General features: G+C 49.5%; 1 long non-coding RNA gene across 1 annotated transcript; it reads right to left on the bottom strand.

The window, feature by feature from the left end:
• Nucleotides 1–1,207: 1,207 nt before the first annotated feature.
• On the bottom strand, nt 1,208–17,559 carry LOC138102826 (uncharacterized). The gene is made up of 3 exons (XR_011147565.1): nt 15,967–17,559; nt 4,385–4,462; nt 1,208–3,463 (listed from the first exon to the last, which is right to left on the bottom strand). It is a non-coding gene; the product is annotated as an uncharacterized lncRNA (long non-coding RNA).
• Between the last annotated feature and the right edge of the window lie 1,136 nt (nt 17,560–18,695).

Genomic DNA, 18,695 nt, shown 5'->3' with positions numbered 1-18,695 from the left:
GGTGTTTTCTTCATGTGCCTTCACTATTCCCTTTCCTTTGACTTGGGAGAGGATTGATGTCTGCAGGCTTCATCTGCTCTGGAGGAATCTTATAGCACTAAAAGGGTTAATCTCACCTGGGCCTTGCAGCTGGAATTCACCTCTCGCTGTTGGTCACATGATCTTTGCCGGGCAGCTGCCTCAGATGAATTTTTGGCCGCACTGGGGGGAAAAAGCCAGCCTGGCTGAGCCGTGCCGCCAGGCCGCCTACATGGAGCAGGGCTGCCGGAGGGCCGGCCCGCACTGAGGGGCTGCGCCGGGAACACCGAGCAGAAGCCGCTGAGATCTTCAGCCAAGCCGCACCACAGCCGGCCCGGCCATGCCACGCTGAGCAAGGCCCGGCCCGGCCCCACTGGGCCACGCGGGCCCCCCAGTTACCTGTCCAAAAGCCGGAAGCAAGAGAGCTTTCCGGGGTTTTTCATTCTTAAATGTGGATCACAGAGGCGTGTCAAGCTTCTTAAGTGGCTTTAAAAAGTTGCCAATATACACACTAGCCAGTTGATTGGTTCGGTCGGGTCATAGAGGAAGCTGTAAGCACCTCTTTGCAAGAGAATCACTTCCATGGCTGAAGCCCTTTTTACTAAAAACCCAAACTATGCTAAACCATGACAGGAAGCAGGGGCTGCAAGCAGCTTCTTCCGTCCCTCGCTCCGCAAGAGCCGCCTGGGTCAGGGCCATCCCGTCTGCCCTCAGCTTGAACGTTGACTGCTCCACAGGGTGGGGAGAGCGACCGGCTCCTCCTGTCTCTAGTTCGGAAACTTGCAGTTCGCTGCACTGAGGTAGGTACTCGGAACCGCCCGTGCCCATTTCTGCCTTCACTTCCGTGTTCGGGAAGCTTGGGGAGAGGCGGCCAGCCCGCCCCTTCCCCTCCCCTGTGCCCGCCTCTGGAAAAGTCAGGGGGCGGCAGCCAGACCGCCCCTTCTCCGCCTCTGGGGCGGTCAGGGGGTGGTGGCATGCCTGCCTCTCTCCCGCCTCCATGCCTGCCCTTCGCCCCTGACGAGACTGGCGGGGGGGAGGCTCCACGCCGCTCCTCTGGCTTGGAGTTGGCTGCTCACTCCCTCCCCCGCCCCTGCTCGGACTGTGGCAGAGGCGGCGGTGGCAGCGGCTTTGGAGGCAGCAGTGCTGCCGGCGGAGCCACCGCCCCTCCACCCCCGCCCCCACCCCCACCTGTGCGGGCTGCCCTGGTGGTTGAATGGGGGGGGAGACCCCCCCATCGCGCAAAGCTGGTGCCACCATATCTAGATCTGTCATCTCGATTTCTCTGTCCATATTCGTATGTGAGCTAGCTTGCTGCAGCTTTTTCCCTCCCCTCCTCTTTCTTAAAGTAATTTCCATATTACATCTCTCTACTACATATGCTTCTTCCCTGTTCAGATACATAGTAAAAAGTTCTGCATATCTTAGTTCATCAAACCTACGTAATGATCTCACTTCTACCATCAGGTCAATAATGATATCATTTTCCAAGCTACCAAAGAGAGGCCAACTTCCTTGACTTAATTTTAAAGTTGGCCAAACTCGTGTGGACAGTCTGATCAATTCTCGGGTGTCCAAAGTAGTTTTTCTCCCTGTCAGCCATTTCCAGTGTTTTATTATCAACTCTAATGGGCTGTTAGGAGGGATTTTCTCATTTTCATCTGAAAAAACACCACCCATGTTTGCTCACAGACAGAAAAACTCTGCCAGAGGAAAGCTTTTACTCCGGAACTCAGCCTGCAATCTGGCCTCAGAATTCCGACTTCCCAGGCAGTTTATCTAGCTTACTACACAAACACTTTAAAACAGCACTAAAAAGCAACTAGTTTTAGCAAACAGTAAATGTGCAGCCACGAAAATCTAGTCTCAACAGCATTCAAACCCACAGCCTCCCGATGTCCCCAGCAACGAACCAACCAACCAACCAGCCAACTTCTCAAGCTTCTGAGCCACTCTGTCGGGGTCCCTCCCCCGCCATGTAGCCCTGGGAGCCCTGAGGGAGGCACGGGGTTTCCCTGCCCCTGGTCAGCCTCGTTCCCCATTGGTTGGTTTGTGTTTCCTGCGCGGGCAAAAGGACCTCGGGTCCTGACAGTAGCAGTTCCTCGGCAGAGCCCAGCCATGCGGCTGGGGAAATAAACATCTCTGAAACATCTATCAAGAATCCATCCATGTATATGTTTCTTTTCCACGGGACTCCTGGTTTGATATAGGCGTGATACAGTAATCCCCACTGTAACATAATGGTGGGAGAATTGTGAGCAGAACGATCCCCGATACCTAAGCGACTGATTTGTGTGAGTAAACCCTGGAAACTTTGGATTCCTCTTCTTGGTTTTGTTTTGCTATTCCATATCTAAACTATGGAGGAACCGTGGGAAGACTCTTGGCTTTCAGAGCCGCATATGGACATTTAAACTTAAACTTAAAATGATTCTTGAACAACGATTTGTAAATTTTAGCTTGATTCAAGCTCAGAAAGAACTGAAACACTTCCTGGCATGGTTGTTTAAGAACTTTTTCTATGTTTCTTGGGATTTAATTCTTACCATGGGCTTTTAGAACACCGTTTGGACCCAGTTAATATTTGAGTCAAAATATATGCCGATGGAAGAATATTTTTGTGAATATTATTTAATTACTGAGACTGTTGAGCAATGTCAGCTGTGTCCTGGTGAAGGGAAGCGTGGCTCAGTGACCGTGCGACCCCAGCCACATGCACCGAGCGCTCTGCGAGCAGCAGCGAGACAGCTCCCGCGCGCGGGCGGAGCCACGCGAGCCTCAGTGTCGGTGGCAGAGCGAGGTGCGGCAGGAGCGGTGTGACCCAGCAGTGCCCGCCCGGCCCCACGCAGCGTGTGGTGGAGCGAGCCCCGTGAGCGCCCGAAGGAGAGGGGCGGCGCGTAGGCGGTGGTTGGCGGCACTGGAGTGGAGCCGTGCCCAGCCGGAACGCGCGCTGGAGCAGGGCATGGGGGGGCTCGGGGGCCCAGCCGAGATGTGGGCACAGCCCCTGGCAGTGGCAACGCAGCTGAGAGCAGAGGAGGCGACGCACGGAGAACGGAGCGGTGCGGCCCGGCCCAGCCCGCCCTGCCCCAAACGCGACCCTGGGAAAAGCGTGCAGGAACCAGCAGCGCCGACAATTCCAACACGGAAGAGACCGAAAGAGAGAGCAAAGACACAGCGAGACAGAAAACAGCAGCCACTCGGAAAAAGGAAAAGACCATAGTAGCTAAGATCTTAGGGATAGTGAAATGGCATAATGTTAAACAAAATTATGGTTTTATAACAAGATGTGATAACCAGCAAGACATATTCGTGCATAGAACTGCTATTAAAAAGAATAACCCTGAAAAATGCATCCCAAGCTTGGGAGATGGAGAGGTGGTGGAATTCAAAATCATACAAGGTAGAAAAGGGTTACAAGCATCGCAGGTCACTGGGCCTGATGGTGTTCCTGTAAAAGGCAGTATATATGCAAAAAATCGTAGTCATGTTAGACAATATCTCCATTGTAAACCCCCCCCTGCAGTCTCCCTTTCCTAATCCCACCTTTCCCTTTTACCCTATGTCTTATTACCCCCAGCGTATTCCCAATCCGTTTTTTCATCCATGGCTTCCTTATACAAAACCCTGCCTTTGCCAATTGTTTCCCCAAAAATCCCTTTCCAATGCCAAGTGGGGGATGAAAAGGGGGAGGGAAGAGATTGAACCCTCTCCTGCCTCAGTTTCCCCACAGGCATGTCCAGAGAGTTCTGTCTCCCTTCTGTCAGCCGTAGGATGTTCCAGAGAATCTGTTTGGACATTTAAAGACTGAGGAGGGTGGCTTGTTTTGTTTTGAAACTGTTCTTGTTATGTTTATCCAGTTGTCTTCATTCTCCTTTTATTAAAATAAAACGGGTGAGATGTTGGGGTCCCTCCCCCGCCATGTAGCCCTGGAAGCCCTGAGGGAGGCACGGGGTTTCCCTGCCCCTGGTCAGCCTCGTTCCCCATTGGTTGGTTTGTGTTTCCTGCGCGGGCAAAAGGACCTCGGGTCCTGACAGTAGCAGTTCCTCGGCAGAGCCCGGCCATGCGGCTGGGGAAATAAACATCTCTGAAACATCTAGCAAGAATCCGTCTGTATATATATTTCTTTTCCACGGGACTCCTGGTTTGATATAGGCGTGTTACAGTATCCTCACTGTAACACCACTCCTGCAGCCTCTTGGCTCTTGTAGACTCCATGGAGGGCGTCCCCTCCTTTCCACAGTTTGCAGGGGAAAGGTTTAAGCTTTCCCCTTTCATGGGCTTCTCTGCCCCCAACCTTTCCACCTCCCTCGGAGATCTCCTTCCCTAGTGCTAGCACAATATCAATAATATTGGTCCCCTTTTAACTCACCTTCCTTTCTGTGCTTCTGCCTTTCTGTGCTGGGTCCTAAAGTCCTGGTCACAGTCCTGCATCGTCGCTCCGGCCCCTCTGTAATTTGCCGGAAGAGAGAGAGGGTGTCATGGGTTAGCTAGCATAGTCCCGGAAGTGATGTTCTTGCAAAGGGGTGCTTACAGCTCCTCTATGACCTGACAGAACCTATCAGCTGGCTAGTTTGAATATGGACAATTTTTTAAGCCACTTAAAATTTTGACTACCTCTGTGGTCCACATTTAAGAATGGACAAACCCCCGGGAGCTCTGTCTTGTTTCCAATGCTGGGACATGTAGCTGCAGGGCCCGTATGGGGCCCAGCGGGCCCCGCCCAGGCCCTGCTCGGGCCAGGCCAGGCCGGGCCACAGCCATCCTGGAGCCGTGCGGCCCTGTTCTACCCGCGCCCCCCCCCCCCCCCCCCCCCCCAGCCCTGCTACATGCAGACGGCTTCTCCAGTGCGGCCGAAGAATTCAGCTGAAGCTGCCCTGCTGTCCGGCAGAGGTCATGTGACCAACAGCGATAAGCGAAATTTCAGCTGTAAGGCCTGGGTGAGATTAACCCTTTTAGTGCTGTGAAGAGCTGAAAACCTGAGGGAAGAGAAAGAGGAGATGCTTAAAGCTGAAAGTCTGTTGTGAAGCTATGATATATCAGAGTACCCGTTGTAATTTCATGAAGGCATGGGGGGTGGAGCGTTCAAACTGTACTTGTGAGCAAAAGCACCTGTGCTGGAATAAACAAATGCTGAAGCAGCTGTGATTTGAAGAGAAATTTTAACAGGGAGAGATGGAAGCGATGAGGACTCTTGCTCCAATTGGCAGGAGAAGGCCTCTGTTCCTAGATATACTCCCAGAGATAGTCTTAGAGATGAAGATGCTTATTTTTTCTCCGAGGAAAGGAGGGCCTCTATTCTCAGAGATGGAAATGCTCCCAGAGAGGGGTGAAGAGAACTTTTGTTTCTGAATGGCTCAACCTTAAAATTGTACCCCAGTAGCTCAAGATTGGACCCTCGAAAGCAGTTGTGGGAAAAGCTGCAAGTCATGGGAAGGGACTCCCACATGATGCGAGCAGAGAACCAACCAGGGCAGCTGTCTCGTGATAATGTCTCCATAGTATGAGCAAGAGAGTCCTCTCCCTAAGTGAACTGAACAAGGTTATTATGGAAGTGGTAAATAGACTGAACATCTCAAGGGTTGTCTTTTTGCATTGTCAGTGGGAGAAGGGAGGAAGGTGGGGGGGAGGAGAAGAAGTGTTCTGAAGGTGTGGTATGATTTTATTTTTTTTTCCTTCTTTTAGGTCTGTTAATAAACTTCTTTATATTCTTTTAAGTTTTGTGCCTGCTTTGCTTTTCTCCTAATTCTTATCTCACAGAAGGTAAATAATAATGAGTATTTTGGACCAAACCGCTTCACTAAATTGGTGTTTCCGCCCGGTTACAAACTGAAACCGCTACAGAGGGACAAAGCAAAATGTGTTCCAACCCAAGACTGCGAGTTTCAAGGTCTTTAGGGTCCCTTCGTGGTCGCCAGCAACTGATGCCTTTTCCTGGTTTTAAAATCAAGAGTCAAACATGGTTAGAAGGGAAAAAGGGATTTTACCTTGGTATTTATTTTAAGGATCCTTAGGTACACTACGACCAGGTCGAATGCACCGAAATGCACACCGCAATGCACACCCCCAAAAGATCTGGTATAACAGATCTTACTAATTAGCATATCTATCAAAAATTCCCCAGTGAGAGGCTTCAATGAGCCCCCCTCCCCAAGGAACCTTTTCCTGGATGGTCCTATCTTAGTTTACAGAATGTGTTCTGGAGAGGACCTTGGGGTCTGGGTCACACTATCCTCTACCTACGAAGCTTCTAAAATGTTTAGTCTTCTAGCTGAACAAACAAGTCCAAGAATGTAGGCAAAAAGTGACACTGAACCGTGCCATAAATCAAATCTCTCCTGATGGGAGAGGGAGTTTTAAAAGTCCTTGCAAGGAGTTCAAGAAACAAACAGAGACTTTCCTGGAGTTTCACTGCTGCCAGATAGTTATTTATTAAGTCTTATCAGAGAAACAGTCACTAGCATGACCCAGGCATAACATAGAACAGCGAAAGAAGGAGAGAAGTGTGTGTTTATCAGCGAAAGAAGGAGAGAAGTGTGTGTTTATCAAGATTTACACAGCCTTTTAAAGATAATTTAACCAATGGTTACTAGAAGCGTATATTATTTTCACTTTCCTACCAATTATTCAGTAACACGGCCAGGAACTGCGGAATTCTTTGTCCAATCATCCCAAATTACTTTTACTGCAGAATATGGAGTAGTAGAAGAAGAAGAAGAAGAAGGTTTGGAGAACAACAACAATCCTCCATTTTGATATTTTTTACTCTTATCTATTTATTACAAAGAGAAGTCCAAAACCTCTAAATTTTTCACCCTGTGATAATCTTACATAGTAGTCTATCACCTAATTCACACCACTGTGTTTTCTAGTTCTTGTCTGATCGTAGGCAGTTTTTTCCAAGGTTGGAGGTTAAAACAATGTTGTTCAGGGGGGTAAAAACCCTTCAAAACAGGCAGAGAAATATTCTCGGCACTCTGGGTTCCTACAAAAAAGCCCTAAGAATACAGAAGTTATAAAAAAGTATAACAGGGGTATAAAAGATGTCTTGGGGTGACTTTATGATGTATATCCCATATCACTGTTCTATGCTCAGAAATTAATTTTGTGCCTTTCTATGCCTTTAAACTGAGCCTGAGAGGGGGGAGGAAAAACTGAGCAAAACTTCAAAGCAGTTTGCAGCTTGTTCAAGGTCACACAGAGATAGAGACAGCTCTCTGCGTTCAACTGCGACAGGAGAGCGAGAGTGAAGGGAAACACCCAGCTTGCTTGCTTTCCAGCCAGTTTTCGGCTTTCTTTTTCTCCAGAGAGAGAGACAGAGTTGAACTTTTGTTTTCCTGGGACTTCATTTTTTCCCTATTTTTTTTCTCTGCTGTACTGTTTCGACATCAGAATACATCTTGAGGAATTTCCACTGAGGCCTTGGCCCTGGAGGTGGGCCCACCACCCCATCCCAGCTCCAAGGAGGGGAGAGAGAGAGACTACGGGAGGACTCTGAAATTTTCCCAGGTTTTCTCTCTACAGCGAGAGGTTTCGTTATTCAGCATTAGTATTTTTTTTCCTGTGTATTTGTTAAATAAATAGTTTTTATCTCTTTCACTTTCCTTTGAGGAAAAAGGTTTTTTTCCCAAACCTGGTGGGGAGAGGGGTGGTTTGTAACCTGCCTTCTCTCAGAGGATATATTTCTAAATTTGGCCAAACCGACACAAAAGAAAAGGCAAAAAATCTTCATGGCATCACTGCAACAGTAGTATTAGTGATTATTTTCTCCAGCTGCTTATGCTGTACTCGATTACGATTTCTATAAACTCACCATGCTTCTTCTTGCAGTTTTTTTATACTCCTTTGGTCTTCTGTTTTTAATTTTTGTAGTTTCTGTCTAGTATCATTAGAGGATTGGCCCAGCAAAAGGGAAATGAGTTGGTTTTTGCCATAATCATCTGATGGGTCTAGAGTACTATATTTGCACATTTCCTGCAATCGGTCCAAAAAATTCACTTGGGGTTTCAAGAGGCCCTTGTTTTACTTCATATAGTGCATTCCAATTTACAGCCTTAGGGATATCATTTTCCAGCCCAAAATGAACCCATTCCTGATACCTCTGCAGGAGTTGATAGTGACTAGAATTATTATAGTCCCAAGGAAGTTTTGTGAGAGGACATGCCTCTTCTATATTTTCTCTTGCCCGTAGCCTAGGTTTTCCACAATTTCATGCAGTTTTAAATACTAGCTCTTTCTCTGTGTCTGTTAGAGCGTCTAGCATTAGATCTATATCCTCCCAGTCTGAGTCCAGGGGTTTAACAAATGCCCTGAATCTTTTGGTTATTCCTGATGGATTATCCCAGTATTGTCTAGCTACAGATTTCCATGTTTCTAAATTAGCTAATGAGAGGTGTACCTTGATTTTCATGGGACCTATAGGTCCTGCTGCCTCCTGTAATGGTGCCTGAATGACCATCTCCCAAAAAGTTGCTGATTTGCCTCCCACCTATTGCGAACAGGTCCGAAGGGGGGGAATGCTGAAGGGTGATGATACCACAACTTCCTTTCTGCTTTTGGTTCTATAGTGCGAGTTCTTCCTCTTTCAAGTTCCGGAGAAGAAGGGGGATTCAAAGGCACAGTTTCCTGCACAGTATTTACTGGGGATTTCCAATGCCTTCCCTGTCCTCCCTCTTCTTATGACTCAAAAGGAGCAACTAAATTCTCCATCTTTTTCTTATTCTCTTTATATTTTAGATATTTTTGTCCTATGGAACATGCAGAACAACACCTTCTAAGTTCTCCCTTTCTTTCAATTTTGAGATCTTTCTTATTACAGCTGGTGATGGGGGTCAGCAGCTTTGACCCAGGAAGAGGTGACCGGTCTGGGGAGATGGTCCTGAAAGGAATCGCCTTCCCGAGGTCCGGTGTCTTCCCTCAGCTGCTGGCAGGAGGGCCCATGCAGAAGCTGTCTGCTCTTTAGTGATTATCAGCTCGTGATTCCAGCTCAGCTCTGCAGGGCAGCCTCCAGGCCAAGCCAGACCAGAGAGAGAGACGAGAAGGCTCGTTGTGGCTGGTTCCACACAGGAAGTAGCTTTATTATGGGTCCCCTCTGGCGAAGGGGGGAGCCAGGGACGAGAACCCTCTCTGGGAGGGGCCCCAGGGAGCTTGTTTTTATAGGGATACAGGGGATCAGTAAGGGACCAATGGATTACAGAGGATCTGGGATGGGAACAGACCAATGGGTTACAGAAAGATCTGCATAGTGTCTCCCAAAGGACTGTGGGCCTGCCTTTCCTCGCCGTGACCAAAGTGGTTGCCTTTCCAGGGAGTCCTGCTGGGAGATTGCTGGGCATACCCCACAACTCCCCCTTCTGTATTTATTAAAAAGGCATTCCCAGCAGCCTTTCTGCAGCAAAGTAGGAGGCAAGAGAACATAAGTAACACAGTAATAATTACAATGAATACCCACAAAGCTCCCTTAATCAAAGATGCAATCCATCCTGTTATTCCCCATCGTTCAAAAAGGTCATTATCTACTTTTAGGTCATCGAGGCAGCGGTGAGGACAGCATCAATGTAGATACATTTCATCTTTGGGCAGGGATGGGGCTTCTGAGAGGGAATAGAAGCGAGATCTGTTAGCTTTGTGGTGGGAGGGGAGGTTTTGGGGTTTAGGGAGGTTTGACAAGGGTTGAGGGAAGGGGATATTTTGGGGTAAAAAAGGGGTGATAACATATAAACTAAGGATCAGTTTTTCAGGCTGTGTCTGGCCTACGGCTTGACTTTTTGCTGTATCTTCTTGTTCAGCTTTCTGTTTCGTCTGCTGCCGTGTGGTGGGACGATCTTTTTCTTGGTTGGTGGGCATCCGGCGACATTTTCGTCTCCATGCAGAGCTGGTCTGGTTTTGGGGAGGTCCTGTATTTGACTCAGGAGAGTTCTTGGTGTTTGTGGTAGCAGTGTTTGTAGGGCCTAAGTATGGTTTTATACTTTTTCCTGGGAACCACTTCGGGCCAGATGGTAGCTGGACACAGGTGTAGCCTCTCCCCCAGGTAATCAATTGGAAAGGCCCAGAGACCTGGTATGATTCAGGGTCCGTTATCAGCACTGGTGGCTTCTCCGTGAGCTTAGCATGGGTTGAGTTTGAGAAGTGGCGGAGTACTGGGGGGTCAGGCACTGATGAGGTACCATTTAGGAAGTTAATGACATAGAGACCCTTACAGAGTCTTTCAACAGGAGACAAGATTTCTGTTTCTCTCCGTTGCTGGTTGAGGACTCTTTTGAGGGTTTGGTGGGTCCTTTCTACTATGGATTGTCCTGTGGGATTGCTAGGTATGCCTGTCTTGTGTTTTATTCCCCATTGGTTGAAGAAATCTTTTAACTTACGGGAGGTGTAGGCAGGCCCATTATCTGTTTTGATTTCTTCAGGGACTCCCAGGGTGGCAAAGGCAAGGAGAAAATGCTTGATGACGTGGACGGCATTTTCTCCTGCATGGGCTGACGCAAACACTGCCCCAGAAAATGTGTCAACTGATACGTGCACATATTTGGATCTCCCAAAGGATGGGAAGTGGGTTACATCAGTTTGCCACAATTGGCAGCTGTTCAGACTGCAGGGGTTGACTCCGGTACCCATAGGTGGTATTTGGTAGTTCTGGCAGTTCAGGCATTTTGCGATGATAGCTTTTGCTTGATCTTTTGAAAGCTTGAACATTCTGACAAGGGCAGGAATGTTTTGGTGAAAAAATGCATGTGACAACTTCGCCTGGGCAAAGATGTCAGGGATGTTTGCAGTCTCTGCTGGCATGGCCAGTGCATCTGCTCTCCTGTTCCCTTCGGCAATGGGACCAGGGAGGTCAGTGTGTGACCTCACATGCATAATGTAGTAAGGCTGTTTTCTGTGGGAGATTAAATGAATTAATGTGGAAACCAATTGGTATAATTTTTGATTTGAGACCTCTTTGAGAAAAGCATGTTCGGCCCTCATAGCTATGCCAGCGACATAAGCGGAATCTGGGACCAAATTAAAAGGTTCGCCTTTAAACTTCTCAAAGGCTCTGACAACAGCTGCTAACTCAGCAATCTGTGGAGATCCCTCTACTATTTGGATATCAGATTCCCATTTTTGGGTATTGGGATGCCTCCAGGTCATGACAGACCGATGGGACAAGCCACATCCATCGGTAAAGATGGTCAGAGCTTTAAGAGGTTTTCTACTTTGGATTAATTTTGGAATCAATTTAAAAGCTGCATCACGGTAGAAAAGTCTATGTTTTGGCATGTGAATGGAAATTTGGCCTGTGTAGCTATCTAGGGCGAACTGGAGGCTCTCATTGGTCTGGAGCAACTGCTTCAGATCTCCAGTGGTCAATGGCAAGTATATGCATGTGAACTCACACCCTGCAAGGGAGCGGAGACGAGTTCTGGCTTTTTTTATTAAATGTGCCATTACTTCTTGGAAGGTGGTTAATGTCTTTGTAGGTTGATGGCTTGTGAAGACCCATTCAAGTATCAGCAAAGGGTCTCTGAGTTGAGGGTCCCATTGGAAGATCAGTCCATGTAAACAGGGAGCCTTACCCAAAACTGCAAATTGGAGAGGCAGGTTGGGTTCAACGCGATGGGCTTGGCGTGAAGACAGGGCTTCCTGGACTTTGGTGATGGTATCTCAGGCTTCAGGTGTGAGGGCGCATGGAGAGTCCAAGTCTCCACTGCCACAGAGGAGGTTGAAGAGGGGAGTGAGGTCGTCTGTTGTGACTCCCAGTAGGGGGCGTATCCAATTTATGGATCCGCATAGGCTGTGTAAGTCTCTTAGGGTTTTGGGGTCCTCTTTGATGGCTAGTTGCTGGGGTACAAGGGTTCTCTCACGGATCTGGAGGCCAAGGTAAGTCCATGGGCTGGAGTGCTTCACTTTGTCCTCCCGAATCTTGAACCCTGCTTCTTCTATGGCTTCAATTGTCTTTTTAAGAGTTCTGTCCAAGTAAGTTTTTTCTGATGCACAGATTAGTATGTCATCCATATAGTGGTAAATGATTGCTTCTGGGAACAGGCTCCTGATGGGGGACAGAATGTGGGCGACGTACCACTGGCAGATGGTCGGGCTGTTCTTCATGCCTTGTGGGAGGACGAGCCAATGGTATCTTCTGAGTGGGGCTTGTTCATTAAGAGAGGGGATGGAGAAGGTGAACCGTGGTGCGTCCTGGGGATGGAGCGGGATGTTAAAGAAACAGTCTTTAATGTCTATGATGGCTAGCATCCAGTCTCGAGGCAGCATCGATGGTGATGGCAGGCCGGGTTGGAGGGGGCCCATGTCTTCAATGACCTCATTGATCTTTCGTAGGTCATGGAGTAGTCTCCATTTGTCTTTGCCGGGCTTTTTCAGTACAAAGGCAGGGGAATTCCAAGGGCTGGTGGTTTCGGTGATATGACCTTTGGCGAGTTGCTCTTCCACCAGGGCTTCCAGAGCGCTGAGTTTTTCTTTTTCAAGGGGCCACTGCCTTGTCCACTTTGGGTTGTCGGTCTTCCAGGTGAGCGGGGGAGTAGATGGTAGCGCCCGTTCCTCGGTGGCCCCAGTCAGAAATCCTGGCTGGGAATGGTAAGAGTGGCACCCCACTGAGATAGAAGGTGTCTGCCCCATAGGGTGATGGGGGCTCTTACCACGAATGGTCGGGTGGTCGCTATCTTGCCCTCAGGTCCTTCAATGACAACATTTCATTTGCTTCTCATGGATACTGCAACTCCACCAATCCCGGAGATCATACCTGCCACTGGCTCCAGTTCCCAATTCCCTGGCCACTCGGAGTGGGCGATGAGGGTCACATCTGCTCCGGTGTCCAGCATCCCTGGGCAGTAGAGCCTCTCTCCTTTACAGAACAAGCTGCACTCAATGGTCGGTTTGTTTGAGCCCACAATCTCTGTCCACATTGCTGTTGGATTGAGAGGAATCTGTTCTGGGCGGTTCTGTGGAAGTAGAAAAGCTTGAGCAATCGGTGTTCCCTGTGGGAGAAAGAAAGGTGTGTCCGTGCAGCAAAGCTGGACAAGAATCTCTTGTCCAGGGTGCACTGTTTGTATCTCTGGTAATACAAAGATTTGTTCTGGACCATGGATGGTATCGCTTAGGATAAGAATTTCCAATGGGCTGTTCTGTGGTCCATACCTTCCTGTGGGAATATGATAAAAACCCTTGTCAACAAAGTTAAATGGCAGTGATGTTATCAGCCGGCGCCTGGTTCCCATCGGTAGCGCTCCGTGTGTTGGGTCCTTCTCATGTGTTCTGGCATTGCCTGGGATGATGGTGCCGGGTGAGGTCCAGTTGTCTGCTCTCAGTGGTCCGATGTGGAGTTCACAGCTGGGGCAGGGTAGTATGGCCTTTGATTTGTTGTCTAGGCACGGGGCCTCGACACCGCGCTCCGATAGAAGTTTTTTGGACGCTGCTGGTGCTGTTGCTGTCTCTGGTGCCTTTGGTAGGCGGCACGATGGTTCTGGGTGGGTGACCTTTGTGGGCAGTCCTTTATAAAGTGTCCAAGTTCGCCACAATAGAAACAGCGGGCATTCTCCTTAGAGACTGCTGCAGCAAATGCACCAGAAACTCCCTCTGTGATGCCCTTTACAACTGCTTGGGTCATTGTGTTCTCTGTGGATGTGTGTCTAGTACAGCTCTCTATCATTTGTTCTATTGTGGGTTCTGTGTCCATGGGTAGGGCCCTCAAGATATTCTTACATTGTTCGTTAGCATTTACCATGGCAAGTTAACCCAACAGTTCTTTTCGTCCCTCCGGGCTCTCTATTTGTTTCTCTAAGCTAGCTTTTAAATGATCAACAAACTGAATGAAGCTTTCATTTGCTGTTTGATGTTAGAGAAATATTGTGTAGGAACAGAATCATCAGGAGTAAGGAGCAGCGATGTTTTAGCTGCAATAGCTATGTCTTGTAATGCTACTTCAGGTAAGGTTGTAGCTTGATCTAGGGGTTTTGGGAGGTCACCTTCTCCAGCCAGTTGTTCTATTTTCCAATCTGTCTGATTTGCATCTTTAGCATAAGTATCAGACAATGTTTTTAAATCTCTCTTCCAATGCCTTTCCCATAACATATATTCAGCAGGGGAAAGGATGCAGTTAAATAATGTTTTTAATATCATGTGGTACTAATGTATAGGCAGAGAAAGTGGCTTCCAATAAGTTTCTAAAGAAATGTGACCCTCTCCCATGTTCTTTTGCTGCCTTGCAAAGCTCTTTGACTTCTTTGTATGGAATAGGTTCCCATGTTTTTGTAGTTGGACCACCCCTCCTCCCTTTCCCTATAATGACTGAAAAGGCTGAAATTTTCTGAGCCAACTCCCGATCCCCCTCCCGGTTCGCTTCCCTGCATGTCTGTGCCCATCGGTCCTCTGATTCAGAGTCAGAGCTGCTGCTACTGTCATCTGAACAGGAGGGATAAGCTGTGGCAGGGCAGGGCTGGGATACAGGGGGTGTAGTGTGGCGTTTTTGAAATGCCTACTTTCCTTTATCCAGGGCGGGAATGGCAGGGGGTCGGGGATGGTTTGAGGGATGGGAATGGTGTCTGTTGTGGCAGCATGGGGGTGGAGAGGTTATACAGCAGCAGGTCATTTGGGGGAAGGTCGGGTTGCAGGTAGTGCCGGTTTCGCAATTCCCTGTGGAGTCGGCATGGGCTGTAAGGGGGGGGGGGGGGGGGAGCAGTAGGCTCTAGCGCAGCAGCGGGGGGGAAGGGGATTGCACAAGAACCCGTGGTAGGGGGAGGGGGGGTGCAGGGAGAGGGGAAGCATCAGCAGGGATTGTGCAAGATGCATCTTGGGGGGGTGGGAGTGGGTGTTCCGGCGCCTGCCAGGGTGTCAGGGCCATTTGCGGTGGGGGAAGGGGGGAGGGAGATTCCATTCTATGGGCGATAGCCTGAGGCGGTGCCGCGGATAGCTGGGTCCCGCCAGCGGCGAGAGGGGCAGATGCTGGCGGGGGTCGTGATGCTTGTTCCGTGCCCCACAGTGCGTGCGCGGGGCTCTGCGGGACCGGTCCCGTGTTGTACAATGCCTGCTGCGTGGGTGCAGGGAGGGGCAGCGGCGGCGGGGTGACTTGCTGGGATGGGGCCCCTGCGCTGGGGTGGGGGGGGGGGGGGCAGGGCCGCGTGTGGCAGGGATGCGGCAGGAGGTTGGGACGCGGGGGGGTGGGACGCGGTGGGGTGGGGGGGTTCCGAGGCACTGCGGGCCGGTGCGAGAGGGGGTGTGGTGGTGTCGTGCGGGGAGGGTTGCGGGATACCAGGGGCACAGGGAGATTGGGCTGGGGGGGGCTCAGAGGCATCCATCCCGGGGAGGGGGGATGGGTCTGGGATGGGTGCCGCGTGCGCTGCCTGGGGAGTGGCAGTGGAACCGAGGGGGGGAGCGGGGGGGGCCGGGCACGGGAGGACCGCCGGGAACAGGGGGTTGGGGAAGGGAAGTGAGGTGGCCAGCGCCCCAGCCGGGCCAGGGTCGGGGCGGCTGGCAGAGTCCGCGCTCTGGCTGGCCGTTGCTGGAGGTGGAGGGGGGGGTGGGAGGGGGGAAGGGCAGAGAAGGGGTTTGGCTGAGGGAGGGTTTTTGCACGACACATTTTAACCAGTAAATGTAATAAAGGAATGAATTTGGAAACAGAGAGGTTTCCCGAGGCTTGAGAGGAATACAGTTTGTTCCCCACTCTGTCCCAGAACGGATCAGAAAGAACAGAATCTGTGGTAGCATCAGGGAAATTTAGAGATATCCAATTACTGAAAGTTTTAAGATTTTTCTTAGAAAGAATACCTTTACAGAATTTAAAGTCAGATTTTAAGAGAAGGGTCAGAAGAAAGGGGTATAGGTCTCTCTCGGATTGGGAAAGGCTGGGTTTAGCTTGCCTATGTCCCATCTTAGTTCCTCCCTCAGCAGAAAAAAGAGAAAAAAACTCCCCAAAATTACTTAAAATTGCACACAAGAGGAGGAGAGCCCCAAATTTAAACTTACTAATCCCGTTTTCTGGTGGGGCTGGCTCCTGGAAGGTCTGCTGGGGGGATGGTCTGGCAGTTCGATCCTCAGGGACTTCAGTCCTAGGTGGGAGGTGAGGGTCTCGAACTGTCCCCGTCCAAAAGGCCTGCTAAAACGTAGGCCTATCTTCAGAGGAGCAGCACACGGATGGCTGGTTCTGTCTTGGCGCTCAAGACACAGCTCAGGCCAGGTCCGGGGGTCCAGGGTCCAAGGCTGTTCAGGGGCCAGTTATTACAGCTGGTGATGGGGGTCAGCGGCTCTGACCCAGGAAGAGATGACCGGTCCGGGGAGATGGTCCTGAAAGGAATTGCCTTCCCGAGGTCCGGTGTCTTCCTCTCAGCCGCTGGCAGAGGGGCCCTTGCAGAAGCTGTGTCATAGGTTAGCAAGCATAGTCCCGGAAGGGATATCCTTGCTAAGGGGTGCTTACAGCTTCCTCTGGGACCTAATAGAACCTATCAGCTGGCCAGTTTGAATATGGACAATTCTTTAAGCCACTTAAAGTTGTGACCGCCTCTGTGATAAACACTTAAGAATAGACAAACTCCCCCCCCCAAGCTCTCTCTCGTATCCGGCGCTGGGACAGGTGGCTGCAGGCCCCGTGCGGGAGCCAGCAGGCCTGGCCAGGCCCTGCTTGGGCCAGGCCGGGCCGGGCCACAGCCAGCCTGGAGCCTTGGGCCTGTTCCAGCCATGGAACCCCCCCCACTGCCTTGCCGTGGGCAGCCGGAGAGGCTCGGAACCCCCCCCCCTCCACTACGGCCGAGATTCAGCAAAGCGGCACCTCTCTCCGGCAGAGGTCAGGTGACCAGCAGCGATAAGCCACATTCCAGCTGCAAGGCCGAGGTGAGATTAACCCTTTTATTGCTGTGAAGAGCTGAAAACCTGAGGGAAGAGAGAGAGGAGATGCTTAAAGCTGAAAGTCTGTTGTGAAGCTATGATATATCAGAGTATCCCGTTGTAATTTCATGAAGATATGGGGGGTGGAGTGTTCAAGTCATAAGCAATAGGCAGATGCTGCCGCAGCTGTAATTTCATGAGAAGTTTGGACAGAGAGAGATGAACCAGATGAACCAGATGAGGACTTTTGCTCCAAAGAGGAAAGGAGAAAAACCTCAATTCCTAGAGATGCCTCCAGAGATAGTCTTAAAGATGAAGATGACCCTTTGCTCCCAGGGAAGGAGAAGGGCCTCTGTTTTTTTTGTTTCTGAACAGCTCAGCCTTAAAATTGTACCCCAATAAACTTCAAGAGTGGACCCTCGAAAGCAGTTGCGGGAAAAGCTGCAAGTCGGGGGAAGGGACTCACATCGCGAGCAGAGAGACTCCTCTTCCTGAATGGACTGAACAATATTTGGAAGTGGGTGGCTGTCTCGGTGTGATACTGTTTTCATAGCATGAGCAAAAAGAGACTTCTCTTTCTAAATGGACTGAACAAGGTTATTATGGAAGTGGTAAACAGACTGAACATCTTAAGGGTTGTCCTTACATTGTCAGTGGGAGAAGGGAGGAAGGTGGGGGGAGGAGGAGAGTTCTAAAGGTGGTATAATTTTTTTTCTTTTCTTCTTTTAGGTCTGTTAATAAACTTCTTTATATTCATTCAAGTTGGTGCCTGCTTTGCATTTCTCCTAATTCTTATCTCACAGAAGATAAACAGTAATGAGTATTTTAGCCCAAACCACTACACTAAATTGGTGTTTCCGCCTGGTTACAAACCCAACCCGGGACAAGCTGTCAGCTCTTTAGTGATTATCAGCTCGTGATTCCAGCTCAGCTCTGCAGGGCAGCCTCCAGGCCAAGCCAGACCAGAGAGAGAGACGAGAAGGCTCGTTGTGGCTGGTTCCACACAGGAAGTAGCTTTATTATGGGTCCCCTCTGGCGAAGGGGGGAGCCAGGGACGAGAACCCTCTCTGGGAGGGGCCCCAGGGAGCTTGTTTTTATAGGGATACAGGGGATCAGTAAGGGACCAATGGATTACAGAGGATCTGGGATGGGAACAGACCAATGGGTTACAGAAAGATCTGCATAGTGTCTCCCAAAGGATTGTGGGCCTGCCTTTCCTCGCCATGGCCAAAGTGGTTGCCTTTCCAGGGAGTCCTGCTGGGAGATTGCTCAATCTCCTTATCTCAGCAGACGTCCCTCCAGGGCAGTGGCTGGGCATACCCCACACTTTCTCCAAAGCCAACACAAAAAGATTCCTTGGGGTCAAATTAAAACTACATTCCGGCTGCAATTCAGGGTGATCCTTCAGATAAAAAAACATATTCAAGTACACCACCTCATTTCATCTTCCTTCTCTTTGCAAAACCAATATTAACTGCAATAACCTATTATGACTCAAGGTTCTGTTTATTGGCCACTTCTCTCCATCCTTTAATTTATAAAGGGGCCACAATTGATTGCAATATTTAATTAGGTTTTTCTTATTCTCTCTTTTCCCTGGTGCCCTTCTTATCTTTTCCCATTGTTTCAATATGCATCTCAGGGTGCTCGGGCCTATTGCCTTATTGGCCAATGTCCCCATTCTCTATTTTCTCTTATACTTTACTGCTTTTCGATGATACTTAAATTTCCATACTGAATACTATATATTATTGTTTTTTCTCCCTTCCTTGCTCTTATTCCTTTTACACTACAATTCGTACACACAGGGCATCTTTGGGCTGCCCTGCACCAATATTGTCTCCTGCAACTGTGGCAACATATGCAAACAAAAG

This window comes from Aphelocoma coerulescens (assembly GCF_041296385.1).
Source record: "Aphelocoma coerulescens isolate FSJ_1873_10779 chromosome W unlocalized genomic scaffold, UR_Acoe_1.0 ChrW_unloc_scaf_2, whole genome shotgun sequence".
In the NCBI taxonomy this organism is placed as follows: domain Eukaryota; kingdom Metazoa; phylum Chordata; class Aves; order Passeriformes; family Corvidae; genus Aphelocoma; species Aphelocoma coerulescens.
This window is presented reverse-complemented; position numbering and strand designations above follow the sequence as displayed.